This window comes from Lygodium microphyllum, chromosome 26, assembly GCF_053477565.2.
Source record: "Lygodium microphyllum isolate KBCC chromosome 26, Lygodium_microphyllum_v1.1.10, whole genome shotgun sequence".
In the NCBI taxonomy this organism is placed as follows: domain Eukaryota; kingdom Viridiplantae; phylum Streptophyta; class Polypodiopsida; order Schizaeales; family Lygodiaceae; genus Lygodium; species Lygodium microphyllum.
The window spans coordinates 115,941,904-115,962,684 of record NC_141160.1 but is presented as its reverse complement, the minus strand read 5'-3'; positions in this window follow the sequence as shown (position 1 = coordinate 115,962,684).

The window sequence follows — 20,781 nt, the reverse complement described above, 5'->3', positions numbered from 1 at the left end:
TTGTGGTTTTTTTTTCACCCATTAAGTGGTTGTTGGCGACCCCTTTTTGGCGAAAAAATAAACCACAGATCCGAGAATATATAGCATGGGGAGAATAAGGACCAATAGGATATGGGTTTTTTCCGCTCTTGGGTGAAAAAAAAACATGTACCCTATTGGTCCCTATTCTCCTCATGCAATATATTCTCGGATTTGTGGTTCGTTTTTTCTCCAAAAAGAAGTCACCGGTAGCCCCTTATTAGGCGAAGAAAACCCACAAATCCAATTGGGTGAAAAGTTACTCTCGCAAGGAATGGGTCTCCATAAATTTTTGTCATTCGATAAGGGGATGCCGACGACCCCTTTTCAGTGAGAAAAAATTACACACATCACATGCCCTCTCTCTCATCACCCTTTCTCTCTGCCCCCATTTTCTCAACTAATTAACAAATATTTACTTAATTAACTTTATGAGTGAAAGAGAGATATATAATTTTTTAAATAGTAGATCTTTACACTCTTAGAAGCATAATATGAGATAGTCATACAAAGTAAAAGCTTATACACACTCGTTCAAATATTGCTTTATTCATGTTGTCTCTCTCTCTCTCTCTCGACCCTCTCCCATCACTTTGTTATTCTCTCTTCCCTTCCCCAATTAGATTTGTGATTTTTTTATCGCCCATTAAGGGGCTACTCTGGCAACCCCTTTTTGGCAAAAAAACAAACCACGAATCCGAGAATATACAACATGGGGAGAACAGAGATCAATAGGGGTTTTTTTTCCACTCCTTGGTGGAAAAAAACCCATACCCTTTTGGTCCCTATTCTCGAATTTGTGGTTTGTTTTTTCGCCAAAAAGGGATCGCCGACAGCCCCTTATTAGGCGTAGAAAACCCACAAATCCAATTGGATGAAAAGTTACTCTCGTAAGGAATGGGTCGCCAGAAAATTTTTTGTCCGGTAAGGGGTTGCCGGCAACCCCTTTCTAGCAAGAAAAAATTACACACATCACATACCCTCTCTCTCATCACCCTTTCTCTCTCCCCCCATTATCTCAACTAATTAACAAATATTTACCTAATTAACTTTACAAGAGAAAGAGAGATATAATTTTCTAAATAGTAGATCTTTGCACTCCTAGAAGCATCATATGAGATAGTCATACAAAGTAGAAGCTTATACACACTCATTCAAACATTACTTTATTGCTTTGAAAACACACTCGTTCAAACAGTGCTTTATTCATGTTGACTCTCCCTCTCATCCCTCTCCCATCACTTTGTTACTCTCTCTTTCCCCATCACTTTGTTACTCTCGCTTTCCTCGCCCAACTAGATTTGTGGTTTTTATTTCGGCCATTAAGGGGCTGTCGGCGACCCTTTTTGGCGAAAAAACTAACCACAAATCCAAGAATAAACAACATGGGGAGAATAGAAAAAAAAACATGTACCCTACTGATCCCTATTCTCCCCATGATGTATATTCTCGGATCTGTGGTTTGTTTTCTCGCCAAAAAGGGGTCGCCAGCAACCCCTTATTAGGCGAAGAAAAGCTCATACCCTATTGGTCCTTATTCTCCCCATCTGTATATTCTCGAATTTGTGGTTTGTTTTTTTGCCAAAAAGGGGTCACCAACAACCCCTTAATAGGCGAAGAAAACCCACAAATCTAGTTGGGCAAAAAGTTACTTTCACAAGGAACGGGTCTCTATTACTTAGTTTATTTTAATAAACATTGTGCGTATACATTCCAAAGAAAATTTATTTATATTGCACATTTTTAAAAACTAGCTCTAATTATGAAACTTGATCTACTTATGAAGATAGTTGTTATTATTAATGATGTATTATATACCAATTCATACAAAAAAGACTTGGGAAACCCTCCCAAGACTAGCTTATTGAAACTATGTTTGTAATATAGAATAATAAAAAGAACTTGTGGATTGGTTAAGGAGGCATCGGCGCCCCCTTACTAGCAGGTTTATGGGTTGGTTGGGGGGGAGCGGAGAGGGGAAAGTTCCTAGTGCTTACTTGCGTCCGCTCGCCTATCGCACTACATCCGTCCCCGCCAACGTTCGTGCGTTCGCGCGTGCTCTCTCTCTGGGTGGAGGGGAATCTCTCTCACTCATATAAAGATTTAACAAAGGTAAAAAGTGTTATTTAAATTTTCCTAAATTGAAAAATAAATTAACTAACTAATCAATAATGATTAATAATTAAGTATATAATTAATTAGCTATTAATAAATTAGTTAATTTCTTATTTTAACAAGTTAACTAAAAAATCAAAAAATATTATTTAATTCTCTTAAATTGAGAAATTAATTAACTAACTAATCAATAGTGATTAATAATTAAATAGCTAATCAACTAAATAATTAACTAACTATGAACTAATTAACTTATTATTTAAAAATTAATTAATTTATTATTGATTAATTAAATAACAAATAAAAATTAAATAATAGTTTTTTAAGTAATTAGTTAATTTTTTACTTTCATTATTTAATAAGTAATTAATTAATTAAGCAACTAATTAACCAATAAATTAATAGTCAACTCATAATTAATTACCTAATTAAAAACCAAGTAACTAATTAAGTAACCATTTAACCAATTAAGAAATTACTTATTAATTAACAAATAAGATTATATTTTATATTAGTTACTTAGTTCGATAATTACCTACTTAATATTAATAATTAATAAATAACTACTTTACATATTAGCTATTAATTAATTACTTAGCCAATAAAATTATATATTGATCGATTAGTTAAAATTAATAACTATTTGTTTAAAATTAATAACTACAAACTAAAAAACTTAGTAATAACCAATAAATAGTTATTTAAAATTAATAAATAATTCACTAAAATTAATAACTAATAAATAATAATTGATTATTTATTAATTAGTTATGAATTATTTAAATATCTTTTATTAGTTATAAATTAGTTTTTAACAACCAATAAATATATTTTATTCAAGTAGTAATTATTAAGGATAATATTATATATTTATTTTATTTAAAAATATTTATTACTAAATTAATTAATATAAATACATTAATTAAACTTTTATTTATTTAATATAAATCAAATAATATTTAACAAGACAGTATCCATTAGTTCATTGATTAGATATTTAGTGTATCAGTCAAATTATATCAATTAATTATTAATTAATTTTTTAATTCATAAGAGTCAACTTATTTTATAATTCATGTATATCAACTAGCTTATTGATTAATTAGCTATTATAGTAATCAATTAGTATGAAGTGAACCATTGGTATATTAATATTACTTAACTTGTTTATTAATTTATATATTACTATTAATCATTTCATATACATCAATGTATTGCAATAGTACTAATTAATCAGTTAGTATGATTATACATTAATACATTAGTTGTATGGGATTTTTTTTAAGGAAATGAAGAGAGAGTGCAAGTGCATGTGGATTAAGATCGTTCTGCCCACCAATAAAGGGGTCGTCGGCACGCCTGCATCATCCATCTTAGTTATTTGGGTTTAGGGTCCAAGGTATGAAAGAGAGAGTGCGTGTGGGCTAGGACGGCTGATGAGAGAGAGTGCATGTGGATTGGAATCATTTTGTCACCAAAGAAGGGATCGTTGGCAACCCAATATTTGGTGTAGAAAAATATGACTACTAGCACTCCCCCCTCCGCCTCTTTCTCACATCTCTCTCTTCGTATAGCACATGACTCCCTTTCTCTCTCTCTCTCTCTCTCTCTCTCTCTCTCTCTCTCTCTCTCTCTCTCTCTCTCTCTCTCTCTCTCTCTGTGACATGCATTTAATGCCCCACTATGTCAAAGTGGTTATGTAAGGCCACACATTCCCTATGACACAATGCCTCCCCCTCCCTCAAGTTGTGGATTATTTTCTTAATCTTGCAGGTACGTACACCTCTCCCTGCCTCCCTCCCTACCCTCTCTCTCTCTCTCTCTCTCTCTCTCTCTCTCTCTCTCTCTCTCTCTCTCTCTCTCTCTCTCTCCTCCTCCTCCTCCCCCTCACTATATCCATCACCCCTGATCTCTCTCCCATGCTCCCTCTTGGTGCTCTCCAACCCCCCCCCCTCTCTCTCTCTCTCTCTCTCTCTCTCTCTCTCTCTCTCATATCTAGCACCCATATCCATACATACACACACACACACTCTCTCTCTCTCTCTCTCTCCCTCTCATATCTAGCATCCATATCCATACATACACACACACACACACACACACACACACTCTCTCTCTCTCTCTCTCTCTCTCTCTCTCTCTCTCTCTCTCTCTCTCTCTCTCTCTCTCTCTCTCTCTCTCTCTCTCTCTCTCTCATGCCAAATCCTTAACATATTTAGCACTCTCACGCACACACATGCATGTACACTCTCTATCTCCCTCCCTCTCTCTCTCTCTCTCTCATGCACACACTTTATATATCTTGCTCTCTCTCTCTCTCCCTCTCTTGTATATGACATATACCCCCACACAGTCTTTCCAAGACACCCATATCTGACATGAGTTTTTGTACATGTGTAGATAGCTTTGGAAATGGATTCAACATCCAGTGCTACACCAAATATCGAGGTCCGCATATATGTATCATCTCTCTCTGCCAAACCTATCATGCACTACACAAGTAGTCGGTTCCTGATGTTGAAGAAGGAAGACATTTGCAATGGAAATGGCTATCGTGTTCTTGCTATCGCCCATGCAAATGGCCAAATACAAAGCACCCCGGTCCATTGTGACAATGACCATGAGGCTATCCATGTATATGTTCTGGATACCTTGGTCTCGCAATACTATCTTGTTGAACAAGGAAATGGGCCTACATTGCAGCCTTCCCTGACCATAGACCTCACCTAGAGCCCTTGTAGCATTGAGAAAACAACAATCACCGTGGAAGCCTCACCACCCCCCTTGGACATTGAGAAAAACAAAACCATCCCTATCACACTTGATGTGGAAGAGGAGGGGATGCAACAATCCTCTTATGTTGTAAGTGTGGTTGAGTACATAATGTCTTTGGGGAGCCGACACCAAGTCTTATGTCGTTTGCTTCAGAATACGAGCACTATAAAGAGAGTGGAGGAGATCCCAATTTTCTATGATGGCAATGTGGCGTACGAGCTTCCACCAGTAGTAGACAATATGCGTCCAATGGAGGGTATGGAGCAAAAGTATGATGGCCATTGCTGGACAAAGCCCATGTCAACATCGATGGCATTCTTTGGTATTGTTCGCCGAAGCAAATGTATCGAAGAGCTAGAGTGTCCCAATAGAGATTGTACTGGTAGGTTGATTTTTAGCTCCCCAAACAAGGTGGCATGGACAGGTTCAAGATTCTTCATTCACTTCACTATCATTAAATTGATTGCAAAGTTGCATGGCATGGTTCTAGTACCCTATCACAAGTAAATCACACTAATCAAGTCCAAATGCATGCCATGCAGGTAAACTCAATACCACCATATCGACTGTTGAAATGTCAGCTGTTGGTCTCGGAAGCCTTGGATGCTTCTATTGTAAGAACCCCCCATCCTGCTCTCCAAGTGCGAGTGTGTAGTGTATTATGTGATGTCAGCAAGGCCAATGTCAAGATTATTTATTCATAAAGACACACATAACCATGAGGTGCAAAGAGGCACATGTAGAGCTACTGTCAAAGAGGTGCGAAAGACCATAGAGGAAATGGTAGGAGACTTTAGTGCAGCTGGAACTCGACACCTACAAATGACTGTGGCTAGAAGACTAGTGATGGGTGCCTTGGTTCGTGAGCAAGGTGTCCCCATGTCCGACATTGAACTCTCGACAATGCTTGAGAAACTCCAACCACTCATTCAGAGGAACTGGTATCATATTATTCCATTCACAACACATTTTAAAATATCTTTAAAAGGCCATGCATATGAAGATCAATATTTTGTGCATGCAGGTTCAAACAGGTGGCCCGTGCAGCACGCGTTGAGAGTGATTAGGGAATGGAATCTCATCTTCTAAAGTTAAAGCAACGTTGTGCATACAGATTTTTCCATGGTAGTCTATTTCCTAGGCAAGCCGTTGACAATGATAGTAGGTGCTTTATATTCAAAATGTCAACAACTGGGCCAACCTCAAGGGTTGACTTAGTGAATCATATGTGAAGGAATGGCACTAGGGACCTACACAATAGCTGGGTATGCTTTGACCACATGCATTGCATTAATGATTGGACCACCATGCACATGTGTATGACCCAAGGTAGTTTCTCTTACCTAATTCTACCGTCACAACATAAACTTAAGCAACATAGTTTTCCTTTCTTGTGTTTCTATAGTGTACAAGAGTTGATGACTCTGGCAATATGTGAGATGAAAGAAGAGAATACAGATGCACAAGCTCTTTTTTGGACAAAGATGAATGAGGTGATGGAGAATTATTGACACCCAAGCATTGATTTTCGAGGATTCATGGCAAACAAGGCAACTGCCAATCGGAAGGCCATCCGCACAGTGTTCAATGGTGGTCCAAACAACGTAATGCAAGGAATGGAGAGATCTTGCTTATTTCATTGGGAACAAAGTCTCCAAATACACACATCACAGTATGTGCACAAGAGTTTTCGAGATGAGCATAAGCGTTTGTGCCGCATGTGGAGATGTGCAGTCACGAAAGATGATGCAACAATGCAATATTGATTCATTCGAGCTTGGTGGGCCTCAGGGAATGTTGTAGATTGCAATATACCAGCAATGGATTGTCGGCTTAGTTAGTGGCATATCAAATATCCACAATGGAGGCGACACTTTGTCGAGGTAAGACTAGTTTGTAATAGTAGGATGTGACCTGTGGTGCATTTGTTTTCTCACACTCCATACCTTCTCGTGCTGTATTTTTGTCCAAGTGGTGGAGGACATTGCTCATATGCCAACCACAAACTTGGCAGAGCCAATGCATGCAAGTTGGTTGGCAAGGGAGGTTCAAGGGATCTATTAGCTTGTACGATGCATGTGTCAGTGATTTGGACAATGCTCTACTATAGAGCACAAAACGACATGCATTCATTGGTGGAAAGTTCCATGGTGCAGGACCCAGTGCATAGAAGCTTTTGAGTCGACTATAACAAGGAATTAGCCTTACACCTCAAGCAACGGTAAGGATGGTTGAGGAAGTGGCAAGAGGAACTAAATTGCATAAATGTCCCGATTTTCAAGGGGACAATGTGACTATAGTAAGAAAACACTAGGTTGATGGGAAAGTGGGGTCTGAGGAAGCCAACGCCTCTCACTAGCTTGAGTATGTGACCGAAAACATACCTAGAAGAAAGGGTACAAGAAAGCTAAACTTTGAGGACCCTTTGCCTTCCGACCAACAATCAAGGGTAGTATCACCAAATTATTTGGAGGAAACGGTGGTGGAGACAGTCCTTCATGACACCATTTGGGCTATAAGAAGGATTCCAGCTGGCAGCTGTGTACAATGTCAAGGATGGTTGGGAGCTAGAGAGGGAAGATGCAAAAAACCTATAAAAAATACGTCACATGGAGTGTCTTCACCTTCATTTTGGGGCATCATGGAGTGGTCTAGCTCAAGAGGAGAAGCTAGCAATCAACATGGAATGCGGTGCCAGTTCGTGTGGTTTTGTAATGATAGTGTGGACCATACATGGAACATTTGTTCTTCCATTCAACATGCACCGCCCAAGGTTCCACAAGTATGGCTAGTGGCAAGAGGCACTAATTTGAACATAGAAGAAATCCACATGTTGGAGAGCAGTGGGTTTGTTTTACAAAAGGCGGCATAAGAGGCGGATGTTAACAAGGGCTCGTGTAGATATTGAAGAGGTGTTTCACAGGCTGTAAGGAAAAGGATAGACTCAGCGTTGACTCTAGATGCAACTGTGAAGGGGCGCACAGTGGTGAAGGCCTTGAAGCATGAGGTTTTCAAACTAGAGACAGCTAACTCAAGTGTCATGCATGAATGTTATGATGTGCACATTGCAAAGAATCCAACATGTAATTGCTGGGATTTCATGGACCGTGCGACAGAAGGAAAAGCATATTTGGCATGCAAGCACCTATACTATGTGTACCTCTGAGTATTTGGGATGGATGCAAATGCCAACATGTTTGTACACCAACCCACACTCACTGAAGAAAACTTGCACATTGTATTTGAAAGCAGAATAACTTTTTCAACACCACCTATATAGTGACCAGTAATGCAATGCCAACACTACCTCTTAGCACAACCACATTTTATTTTGTTGAGAAGTTACCATTATAGAATCCATTTGGATGGCAAGCCTTTGGTAAACTTGTCTCTCTTAATTTGACAAGCAAAAGCACGTTTCCTAGAGTTAACACAAATATAAATGTACATTTGGATTGCTTGTATGAATTGTCTTGTATCATATTTGTTGGGGAGAGAAGGGAAAGGGAGAGAGAGGGGGAGGGGAGGGAGCTATCAATGCATTGAAATTAAAGTTCTAAAAACACCGAGTGGCTACCCAAGCACTTACATTGTGTGTGTGTGTGTGTGGTGGGGGGGAAGAGAGAGAGAGAATATAGAGTGAGAGGGAGAAATTGCATGTACAACCCTAAACTGAGAGAGAGTAAAGACATGGAGTAATTCATGAGAGACAGACATAGGGGGGGAGAGAGAGAGAGAGAGAGAGAGAGAGAGAGAGAGAGAGAGAGAGAGGTGTGGGCCATGGTGTTCCATTCTTTCGAGGTGATCACACGAATGAATCCATGTTACGTGCTAGAGAGAGAGAGAAATCGTTTACATGAGATGGAGTGTTATTTGATCAAGTGTGCTAGAAAGAGAAAAAGAGATAATACACGTAGAGGGAGAAACACAAAGAGAGAGAGAGAGTGTGTGTGTGTCTGTGTGTGTGTAAGTGAAGGTAGTGGTGGCAACCATGGAGGTGGTGGGAATAATGGTGGTGGTGGTGGTGGTGGAGATGGCAACAGTATTGGCGGCGGCCGCAGAGATGGTGGTAGTGGTGGTGGAGGTAGTGTGATGGTGGTGGGAGTAGTGGCGGCAATGACAGCAACAGCGGTGGCAGTGGTGGTGGAGGAAGTTGTTGTAGTAGTGGTGGTGGAGGTCAAAGAAATCAAGGGGTGGAATAAGTGGACTGTGTGGAACAAGAAATGGAGGTTGCCTAGAGAAGCTCGCTCAAAAGCTCGCTTCTCGCACACACTCCATATGTCAATCATTGGAATGAAAGCTTTGTGTCATTTGCATTATCTTCTGTCTCTAAATTTTTTAAATCTTGGTTTTTATAAGCATTGTCTTTTTGAAAAGTAAACTAAAATGTCGTATAAGTTATGATCACTTTTGTATTTTTGGCTAGAGATATTTATGCATATACCTAGGGACAAGCAAAATAAGCTTGATTCTAAGTCTAAGATATTTATTTTTATTGTCTATGGAGAGTCGAGAGAAGGGTATTATGCAACTATGATGTCATCTTTAATGAGAATAAGATACATAAAGAGGCCATCAAAATGGTTGAGATCCATAGAGTGATATTTCAGAAGGATAGGCAGTCAACATGTGAGTAGATTGTACGACATGTTCCACATAATCTAGGGCTTCGATAACCTGCTAATATCAAGGTGGGGGTGCCATGGAATGGTGGATAGCCTCATGTCTTACAAAATAGATAGGTGGGACAATCACAATAAGCTCATGTTGTGATGCCAGGAGGCATATTTCATGGTGGATTCCGTGCCACAGTGGATTCCGTGAGGTTTTACGGTGGATTCCGTAAACTTTGATGACCGGGGCTCATACATAAAGTGGATTCTTTGTGCGAGAAGTTGATGGGGATGCCTGTCCTTTTCGGGCGTTTCATTAATTTAGTGTGTACATGGGTGATTCCATAGCGGGTGATTCCGCAAAATGCATATTAAATTAATAAACGTTTATGAGTTTAGAGTGCACACTCGTAATAACTTAAGGTTAGGATTGATTTCTAACCAGTTGATTTATTTATGTAGCTGAAGACTGCTAGGTATTCACTTTTGTCGGTTTAATTGTATTATTTTACTAACGATTGTGAATGCTTTAGTTGATGTGTAGAGATAGCAGCAGTGGCGGAGGAAAGCATTGGAGGATAGCGAGTATTCGATTTATCATTTATATTTTGATGGGCGTATACCTTAGGCATGGCGCCTATATTTTGTCGCGCCTATTTATTGAGGCGTTGGATATTTATTTATTATTTTGTATGCGCATGGGCACATGATTACGTTATTTATACTTGGACATTGTATTGGGCATGCCAGACTCTTTGGGCACCGCCCGTTAGCTTTATTTCTATTTGTGCTAAAAGCAAACTCAAAAGCTAAAAGCTTGCTATTTTGTAATTTAGGCTATTATTTGAGCTTGAAGATGATTAATACAAAAAATACATGCTTTGTGGAGCGCTCACACAAGGCATGGGGGGAGATTGCACCCAATTGGTCTCTTGTTCATGTCGTTCTTGTTTTTTACCTTGAATTTTGTGCAAAAAGTAGAGTTCTATTGTTCTTGGGGACCTTCCGGCATTCACTACGCGAGCTACAGTATCCAATCTGCGCACCAGTGGTATCAGAGCGAAGCTGAGATCAAGAGCTTCTAATCGCTACCCATCTTGTGCGAAAGCGGAGCTCCTGGAACGATCGAGCTCTATGGTCAATCTCGTCGCGAACGGTCGATATGGGTGGATTCCTGGCGATCAAGAACCTCTGTTTCCATCATCAGATCGCGAAGGTCCGGCCTGCAGCAGCGGAGGACCACTCCTACATCCTCACATAGAAGTCGTGGAGTTGCAGAGATAAGTTTCAATCTTGATATCTTCAAAGCTTTAAAAATTAAAGCTTAGAAAGCTTAGAGAAGCTTTAAGCTTCTAAAAAAATCTCATCGAGGTATCAGAATGTGCCGCGAATTTTTCACCGCGTTGCAAAAACGCCCCCCCTCCCCCTCCCCACGATTCGCCGTTTTCAATAATATTAAGCTTAAAGCTTAATCACTTAAGCTTTCAATCAGATAAGTCATATCAAATCTGCAAGTCACACACAAACAATCAAGTTCTGCAAGTCTATCAAGTCAAAATTTTGCAAGTCAGATAAAGCAACTAAGTTCTGAAACTCTGCAAGTCACATAAGTCTACAACTCTGCAAGTCAGACAAGTCACCTGAAGTCAAAACTGACTTCTGTTCAAAACTCATAGAAGGGCTGTTCCTGCGCAGAAACTCCGAACTGCAAAGTTATTCATTGGAAGGTACTCTTCGCATACGCAGGTTTGCTGAACCATTTTCAGCATACGAAGAAGGAAAAAACGCAGATTTTACAAAGATTGTGAAAGCCACACACAAAAATATATAAGCCTTGTATACCCGATCTTGAGCTACGCTCATCCCGCTAACTTGATTTTGAGAGTGAGAGGTCTTTTGAGTTTTACAGGATGACGGAATCACATATGGATGATTTAATGGCTGAAGGCGATCTACCTGAACCTACGATGGAGCAAAAGCTGGACTTAATTATGATGCAATTGGATGAAGAACAACGAGCTAGGCAAGCATTGCAAGTTTAATTGGCTAATTTACAAAGATCGACTACCGACAAAGAGGAACCTCAATCTGAAGATCTTATTCGACGTACCATTGACGTGACTCTCGAAGCTCAATCCATCCGCAAGGAATCAAAGATAAGTAAAAGAAATTTCAAATTTCGTACTTTCAATGGCACTCGAGAGGGAAAAACTGTTCTTGCATTCATTAGTCAGTTTGATGACTACTTTCATGAGGAAACCTATGCAGAAAAAGATAAAATCAAGTATGTCACTAATCATTTAGTGGATAAAGCATCTCTTTGGTGGACCGTGGTTCGTAAGAGTATAGATTGTCCCACTACCTGGGAGAATTTCAAGAAGTTTATGCAGAATTTCCTTCCTCCACAATTCCATGAAAAAGCCATAAAGCAATGGGACCTTCTTCAACAACGAGATCGTGAGCCTATTCCACAGTATACCGAGCGTTTTTGGAATGCATTACTCCAGTTACGCATGCTTGAAGACGTACCTGAAGCGACACACAAGCGCAAGTATATGTCTGGACTACTTGGGTATTACTACGCTGAAGTTAATATGTTCAAGCCTGCAAATCTTGAAGACGCAATTTCATTAGCTCACGACACTGAAGACAAGCTGCGAGGAAGAGATAGACGTCCACAGCAATTCCAAGCCAATGGTAACTATGGATCTAAGCAATTCAACTCAAATTTTAGAAGATTTAATCAAGGTCGTTTTCCTTCATCATCTTTCCGTAAAAATTGGACAAAACCACCTGCTTTACCATCCAATGCCAATCAAAACCCTAAGCCTATTCCACAGCCAAATCCTAATGTCCCTAGACTTTCTGCCATTGCAAACAATGTAACCAAAGCCAAGCCTATAGTGTGTTATAAATGCCACCAACCTGGACATCTAGCAGCAAATTGCCATTCGAAGAAGCCACATGTCCATATTAACTACCTTAGAGCAATGGAAGAAGACGAACATGAAGACATGCCTGATTTCACGGAAGATGAGGAACATACTACATTGTATGGTATGCATGCATCTAATGCTTTTCCACTGCTTTCGCATACTCAAGCTAAATGTGCATTACGCAAAAGTAGTAAATCTTATCTCATTTGGGTGAATGAATTGCAAGTTAAAGAAAATCATATGCATCCTAGGCATAAAGAATTTCTTGCACATTTTAAAGACTGTTTTGCCGAAGATCTACCACCTGGTTTACCTCCTTCACGTCCAGAAGACCATAAAATAGATTTGATTCCTGGTACCCAACCACCTTGTAAAGCACCATATAGGCATAACCAGAGAGAGCAAAAAGAAATTCAAAGTCAAGTTGAGGAATTACTAAATAGAGGATTGATTAGACCTAGTAGTTCTCCATTTGGTGCACCTGTTCTGTTAGTAAAGAAAAAGAATAATACCTATCGTATGTGCATTGACTATCGAGCTTTAAATAAGATCACAGTAAAGAATAGGTATCCAATTCCTAGAGTCGATGACCTTATGGATAAACTGCAAGGTTCTGCCATATTTAGTAAAATAGACCTTAAGTCTGGTTATCATCAGGTGAGACTAAATAAGTCAGACATATTCAAGACTGCATTTAGGACACATTTTGGTCATTATGAATTTTTAGTGATGCCTTTCGGATTGATTAATGCACCTGCTACATTTAGTAGAATGATGAATCGTATATTTTTAAAATATCAGCATTGTGTTATTGTCTTCTTTGATGATATTTTGGTGTTTAGTCAAAATGAGAAAGAACATTATGAACATTTGTCATTGGTTTTCCAGTTATTAAAAGATAATCAACTGTATGCCAATCCAGAAAAGAGTGAGTTCTTTAAAACAGAAATTGAATATTTAGGTCATATTATATCATCTGATGGAATTAAAGTTGACCCTAAGAAAATAGATGCAATATTGAATTGGCCTATACCTAAAAATGTGCATGAGTTACGATCATTCCTAGGTCTTGCTAGTTTCTATAGGAAGTTTGTACGTAATTTTTCATTACTTGCTTTACCATTGATCAAAATTCTGAAGAAATGTATTATTTATCATTGGTCCGAAAATCAATAGAAATCCTTTGACTTATTGAAACATGCATTAACCCATGCTCTTGTACTACAGTTGCCTGATTTTAATAGACCATTTTTTTTAGTAGTAACTGATGCTAGTGGATCAGGAATAGGAGTCATACTTATGCAAGACAATCATCCCATAGCCTATTCTAGTTGTAAGCTGAAACCCTCTGAACTGAAATATTACACATATGACAAAGAATTATTAGGTGTGGTACAAGCTTTAAGACAGTGGAAACACTACTTAATGGGTTCAGAATTTATGATTAAGACCGATCAACAAAGTATTAGACATTTACTTAGCCAACCTCAAATATCTGACCGACATATCAAATGGGCATCCTTTATTCAGAGTTTTCATCCTATCATTCAATATCAACCCGGTAAAGAAAATGTAGTGGCCGATGCATTAAGTAGAAGACCTGCCATTCATAATATTTCTGTTATATCTTTTGATTCTTTGATTGCTATGAAAGATACTTATCATCAGGATATTACTTTTCATGCTGATTGGAATAAATTAGTTCAAAATAACTTGATTCCTATTGATTCCCTATCTTATAATGATGAATTTATGTTTTATGAAAAGAGATTATGTGTTACATTTCCATTCAGATCTTTTGTTTTGAATGAGATTCATTGTCCTCCATATCAAGGTCATAGAGGTATCATATCTACTTTACGTACATTAACTGAAGATTTTTATTGGCCGCATATGGACACTGATGTATCTAACTTTGTTTCTGAATGTTTGATTTGTCAAAGAGTTAAGAGACTTCATGGTAAACAGTATGGATTACTTATGCCTTTGTCTATTCCGTCGAGACCATGGGAACAAATTCTATGGATTTTATTATTGGTTTACCTAATGCTAAATCTAACCATGATATGATTTGGACTGTAGTAGATAGGTTTAGTAAACAAGTATATTTCATTCCATGTAAGAAAACTTTAACAGCATCACAGGCAGCACAATTGTTTTTGAAAACTGTTTTCACTAACCATAGATTACCAAAAGTTATTATTTATGATCGTGATTCTAGATTTTGTAACAACTTTTGGATTACTCTGTTTGCTAACCTAGACACAAAGATTGATTTCTCATCTGCATTTCATCCTGAAACTAATGGACAAACAGAAGCTACTAACAGTACTATACTAGATCTTTTACGTGCTTATACTATTTCTAAACCACAAACATGGGATACACATTTGCATTTATTACAGTTTGCATATAACAATACACCACACACATCTACAAAGAAAGCACCATTTGAAGTGATTTATGGTTATAGATTGTCTACACATATTGCATCTTTGTCAAATAGAATTCAGAGTGCTGATGATATTGCTAGTATGCACAATACTATTTTTGATGAAGTTAAACACATGATTGCCAAAGCCCAGCAATCATATACCAAACAAGCCAATAAGAAAAGATAAGCAATGAATTTCAAAGTTGATGACTATGTTTGGTTGAGAATAGAAAAACGTAGACTACAAAGTGTAGATAGACATCCAGTTGTGAAATTAGCCCCTAGATTCTATGGACCATTTAGGATCATTCATAAAATTAATGACAATGCATTCAAGTTAGAATTACCACCTCACTGGAAAATTCACAACACATTTCACATTAGTTTATTAAGTCCCTTTAGAGGCCAATTACCTGTATACCCTGTTTATGAAAACCCACCTTTGTTAGAGGAAGAGACTGAAATACTTGAACCTGAAGCTATCATAGATACTGATTTTATGACCACTAGAATTGGCCGAAGATATTCTAGATATCTAGTCAAATTTAAGAACCATCTTGTAGAAGAAGCACAATGGATGCACGCTAGAGACTTAAATGCTTTCCCCACTCTGTTAGCTCCACATTGAGCTAATAGCAATTGAGGTCAATTGCTATCCCACCCCGGGGGTATGATGCCAGGAGGCATATTTCACGGTGGATTCCGTGCCACGATGGATTCCGTGAGGTTTTACAGTGGATTCCGTAAACTTTGATGACCGGAGCTCATACACAAAGTGGATTATTTGTGTGAGAAGTTGATGGGGACGCCTGTCCTTTTCGGGCGTTTCATTAATTTAGTGTGTACATGGGTGATTCCATAGCGGGTGACTCCGCAAAATGCATATTAAATTAATAAACATTTATGAGTTTAGAGTGCGCACTCGTAATAATTTAAGGTTAGGATTGATTTCTAACCAGTTGATTTATTTATGTAGCTGAAGACTGCTAGGTATTCACTTTTGTCGGTTTAATTGTATTATTTTACTAACGATTGTGAATGCTTCAGTTGATGTGTAGAGATAGCAGCAGTGGCGGAGGAAAGCATTGGAGGATAGCGAGTATTCAATTTATCATTTATATTTTGATGGGTGCATACCTTAGGCATGGCACCTATATTTTGTCGCGCCTATTTATTGAGGCGTTGGATATTTATTTATTATTTTGTATGCGCATGGGCGCATGATTATGTTATTTATACTTGGACATTGTATTGGGCATGCCAGACTCTTTGGGCACCGCTCGTTAGCTTTATGTCTATTTGTGCTAAAAGCAAACTCAAAAGCTAAAAGCTTGCTATTTTGTAATTTGGGCTATTATTTGAGCTTGAAGATGATTAATACAAAAAATACATGCTTTGTGGAGCGCTCACACAAGGCATGGGGGGAGATTGCACCCAATTGGTCTCTTGTTCATGTCATTCATGCTTTTTACCTTGAATTTTGTGCAAAAAGTAGAGTTCTATTGTTCTTGGGGACCTTCCGGCATTCACTACGCGTTCGTACAGCATCCGATCTGCGCACCATGTTGAGTGAATTTTACATAGGTCTATGAGGATTTCTAGACCTCTAATTAGGTAGACACTATCTCTAGACTATGTCGTGGTTATGGATTGTGGTGAGCCTTCTTATTTATACAAATTTTATGGCTAGGAAGGATAATCATAAGTGAAAGAGAGCTATGTAACCAAATATAGATTCTTTGGAAAAGAATGCTACATGGAAGTTAATCTCTTTGTACAAGGATAAACATGTATTGTCATGTAAGTGGATCTATAAGCTGAAGGTATCACCTGATGCATTGCCTAAGTACAGTGCAAGATTGGTGGCCACAAGATTTAAGCAAGAAACAGGGATTGACTTTAATGAGATATTCTCACTAGTACTCAAGAGGACTATCCTTTATACAATTCTTGCTTTGGTTGCTAGAGAAGATATGGAGTTGGTTTAGATGGATGTAAAGACCACTTTCTTGCATGGAGACTTACATGAGGATACTTACATGCAGTAGCCTAAGGGGTTTGTTGTGGAAGGCAAGTAGTTGGCGTATAAGTTACATAAGAGCTTATATGGTTTGAAACAAGCTCCTAGGGAATGGTATCATAAGTGGCACCCCTTGTATATGTACACAATGTATAGTCATATATAAATGAAGACAACAAAGAGTAAGGGTACCATTCATTTTTGTACCCACATAACTCTCTTGTATGCTTCACACACACACACACACACACACACACACACACAATCCTCTTGCCCACTCGCTACTGCAATTTTCCCATTGTCGTGCGTGCCTACTACCATAGTTACCATAATTGTCATGTCCACATCCAAAGCTACCATAGGCACTCATACCATAAATGCATGCAAGAGAGAGAGAGAGGGGGGGACCTCTCAAACCACCACCATAGCTAGTAGTACACATCTCAATTGGAGAGAGAGAGGGAGCTCCCTACCCTATGTATGTATCCTATGTTTGCCACTATGCTCATTTGTTGCCTATTTCTTCTACTTTGCATGTGTGTGTATGTGTGTGTGCACTACCTTACTACATCGGCCACTCACACCCACATAACTTTCTTATGTTCTTCTCTCTCTTGACCCTCTTGTACTCCATAGCTTTTACCTTGCATCCCACTATTTCTTCCCTCTCAACTATATTAGAGCGGAGTTCAATATTCATGGAAGCTCATGCTTGGGGCAAGGAGTGCGAGGAGTGAAGCTTTGTCAGGAAAGTCAAGTATTCAAGCTTCTTCTTTGACATTGATGTTTGCTACCCGCACATTGATAGATGCACTATTCTCATTATGGGGATCTAGATTTGAGTCAACCATGTGCTTGAACCATTGAGACTCAATTTGGGGTTGCAATGTGCCACTTTGGTAGTGATTTGGTAGCCATTTGTGGCTGGGTTGTGAGCAAAATTGCTTGTCTTTGTATGCTTAGAAAGAGATCTCACTACATGGTTGTGATACATGCAAGCACATGGGCTATTTAAGTACATGGGGAATTTGTTTTTCAAAAGCAAGGGGTTTGCTTTGATCTAGTAGGAGGCTTGCTTAAGCTCATGTTGTACTTGTTTTGAAGTAGGGGGTTTGCTTGTGTCTATAACAAATAAACAAAAAGAGAGAGAGGGAGACAATGAGTTGTTGAGATGGTGATGTTTATGGATTGTGGTGCTGATCCAAATATTCCAATAGGATGTTATGTTAAAAATGACTTATGTGGATACATTTTCATCATTCACAATTCTCCCCATATTTTTTCATTCTCTGGAAGCTACATGGCATCTATTTTATCACATAAACCTTTCTACAAGGTTTACATATTAGTTGATAGTGACTAGTTCGCATAAGGAAACTCCTATATTACTCCTAACACATAGATTTTGATGAATTTGTAAACTTGGAGGATTTTTCATGCTTGTTTTGTGCTTGGTTTATAGAGATCATGCAAGCTAAAATAGATTTGTGAAGGCACTTTGCATGTACTTGGTCTCTAATTATTTCATACTCAAAAGATAGTCAAAATACTTAAGACAACTTTGCAAAAATTTCATTTAACTTTGGGAGTAATAAATTACATTTTCACATTAGATTTAAGTTGGTTTGATATTTGGATAGTTGTTGTTTGGATTTGTGAGGTACTCTATTTACAGTCCATTGGTCTATTTTAAGCTCATAGTTGGATATACCTTGTTGTTTTTTGTGTGCAAACATGCTTTTGTCATTATAGCTTGTTCATTGAGTTCAAAGAATGCATTGTTCAATATTGAAAAGCTTGATGGCATAAAATTTTCATGTTGGAAATAGAAAACATACAATATATTGATCCAAACGAAGCAAGTAAAGCCGGTCAAATGTTGTGGGATTAAGCCAGAGGACATGGATGTATATATAAGGGGAGGAATACGATAAGCTATCATGACCTACTATCATATTAACATTCTTAAAGTCCATGTATTTTAATGTGAAATACACTGTAGGTGCATATGCTGTATGAAAAAATCTTGGTGACCTATATAAAAATGAAAGTGTAGCCTTGTTGGTTTATTGGTTGAAAAAACTCATTGATCTCCACATGGAGAAGGGGGCTTTGATGCCTAATTAGCTTGATGTATTTAACACTATTTTCAACCAACTAACATCTCAAAAGATCATTTCTCGTGATTCAATGAAGGCCATGTTCCTATTAGTTACCTTGCTTGAGAGTTGGGATACCTCTAGGACTTCCATTAGTAACTCTACATCTACATATGGACTTATGAGTGCTCATGCGGAGAGAAGTTTGCTCACAAGGAGGTGAACAAAAAGAATAATGTCACATCAAAGAGCTCTAGTGCAAAAAGAATGTAGAATGCTACTTCTATAACAAGAAGGGACACATAGAAAAGGCTTGCTTCAAATGGAAGAACAAGCAAAAAGGTAAAAAGGGAAATAAGGATGATGAGAACGAGAAAAGAAAAATGAAGATTGAAGAAATTAACACTTGTCGCAATGATGACGGTGATGCCTTATTTGTATCCTCCTTTGGTAATGCATTCTTAATTCCCATAAATAATGAGATATCTTAGAATTGGCTTATGGGTTCTAGAGCATCATTTCATGTTACTCCACATAAGGAATGGTTCTCTAGTTATGATATTGGAAAGAGAATATACATTTGTCTTGGTAATAACTATATATATAGCATCGTTGGCATTGGGTACATGCACTTGTCATTGTCTCATGTAATGTACTGCATGTTTCAGATTTGACAAAGAGTTTGACAAATTGATCTATACATAACAACTTGATGATTGTGGTTATAGACTGATCTTTGATGATCATGTGTGGAAGATTTGCAAGGGATCTCTTGTTATGGCACCCAAAGGGCCAAAATCTGATACTTTGTATCCTTTGCATATTTATGGTGTTAAACGCCATATTGCATGAACAACTATCTATTTTGTATGGTATCGCCTTTTTGGGGGGGGTTATATATCAATCATTGGAATAAAAGCTTTGTGCTATTTAAACTATTTTTATTGTTTGAAAATTTTAAATCTTGGTTTTTGTGAGCATTGTCTCTTTGGAAAGCAAATGAAAATGTTGTACAAGGGAGGTAATGGGAGTAGAATATTAGAATGTCTTGTTTGGATTCATAATGATTTGTATGGGCCAATGCCCATGGTTTCATTGGACAAGGCATTGTACTTTGACACTTTTTTAGATGATGCCAAAAGGAAGGTTCAGGCTTATCCTCTTTGTAAGAAGAGTGATATATGAAATGCATTTCAAAAGTTCATGACATTTGTAGAGAATCAATCATGCAAGAAGCTCAAGTGCTTGAGGACTAATAATAGTGAAGAGTACATCTTGCATGCCTTTAAGAACTTTTATGCAAGCTATAGTATCACACTAGAGTTGATAGCTCCTAAGCATGTGGCTGAGAAGATGAACATGACCATTTAGGAAAGGGTTCATAGTATGCTCTCTAATGTTGGTCTTACTATTGGATTTTGGACAGAAGTTGTAAAGACAACCATGCATTTGATCAACAGGTCTCCTAGAGCAAACCATTGGATGGCAAGTTTTCAAAGGAGTTATGGTCTGGCAAGAGATCTACTTATGATCACTTGCGTCTTTTTAGGTATGAGGCATTTATACATATATCTAGGGACAAGTGGAGTAATCTTGATCCTAAGTCTAAGAAATGCATTTTCATTGGCTACAGAGAATTAGGTGAAATGGACTATTGCTTGTGGGGTCTTGAATCAAAGAAGGTAGTACACAACTATGATGCTATCTTTAATAATGATCAAATTTATAAGCATCCTATTAAAACGATTGAGATCCATAGAGTAGTATTTTA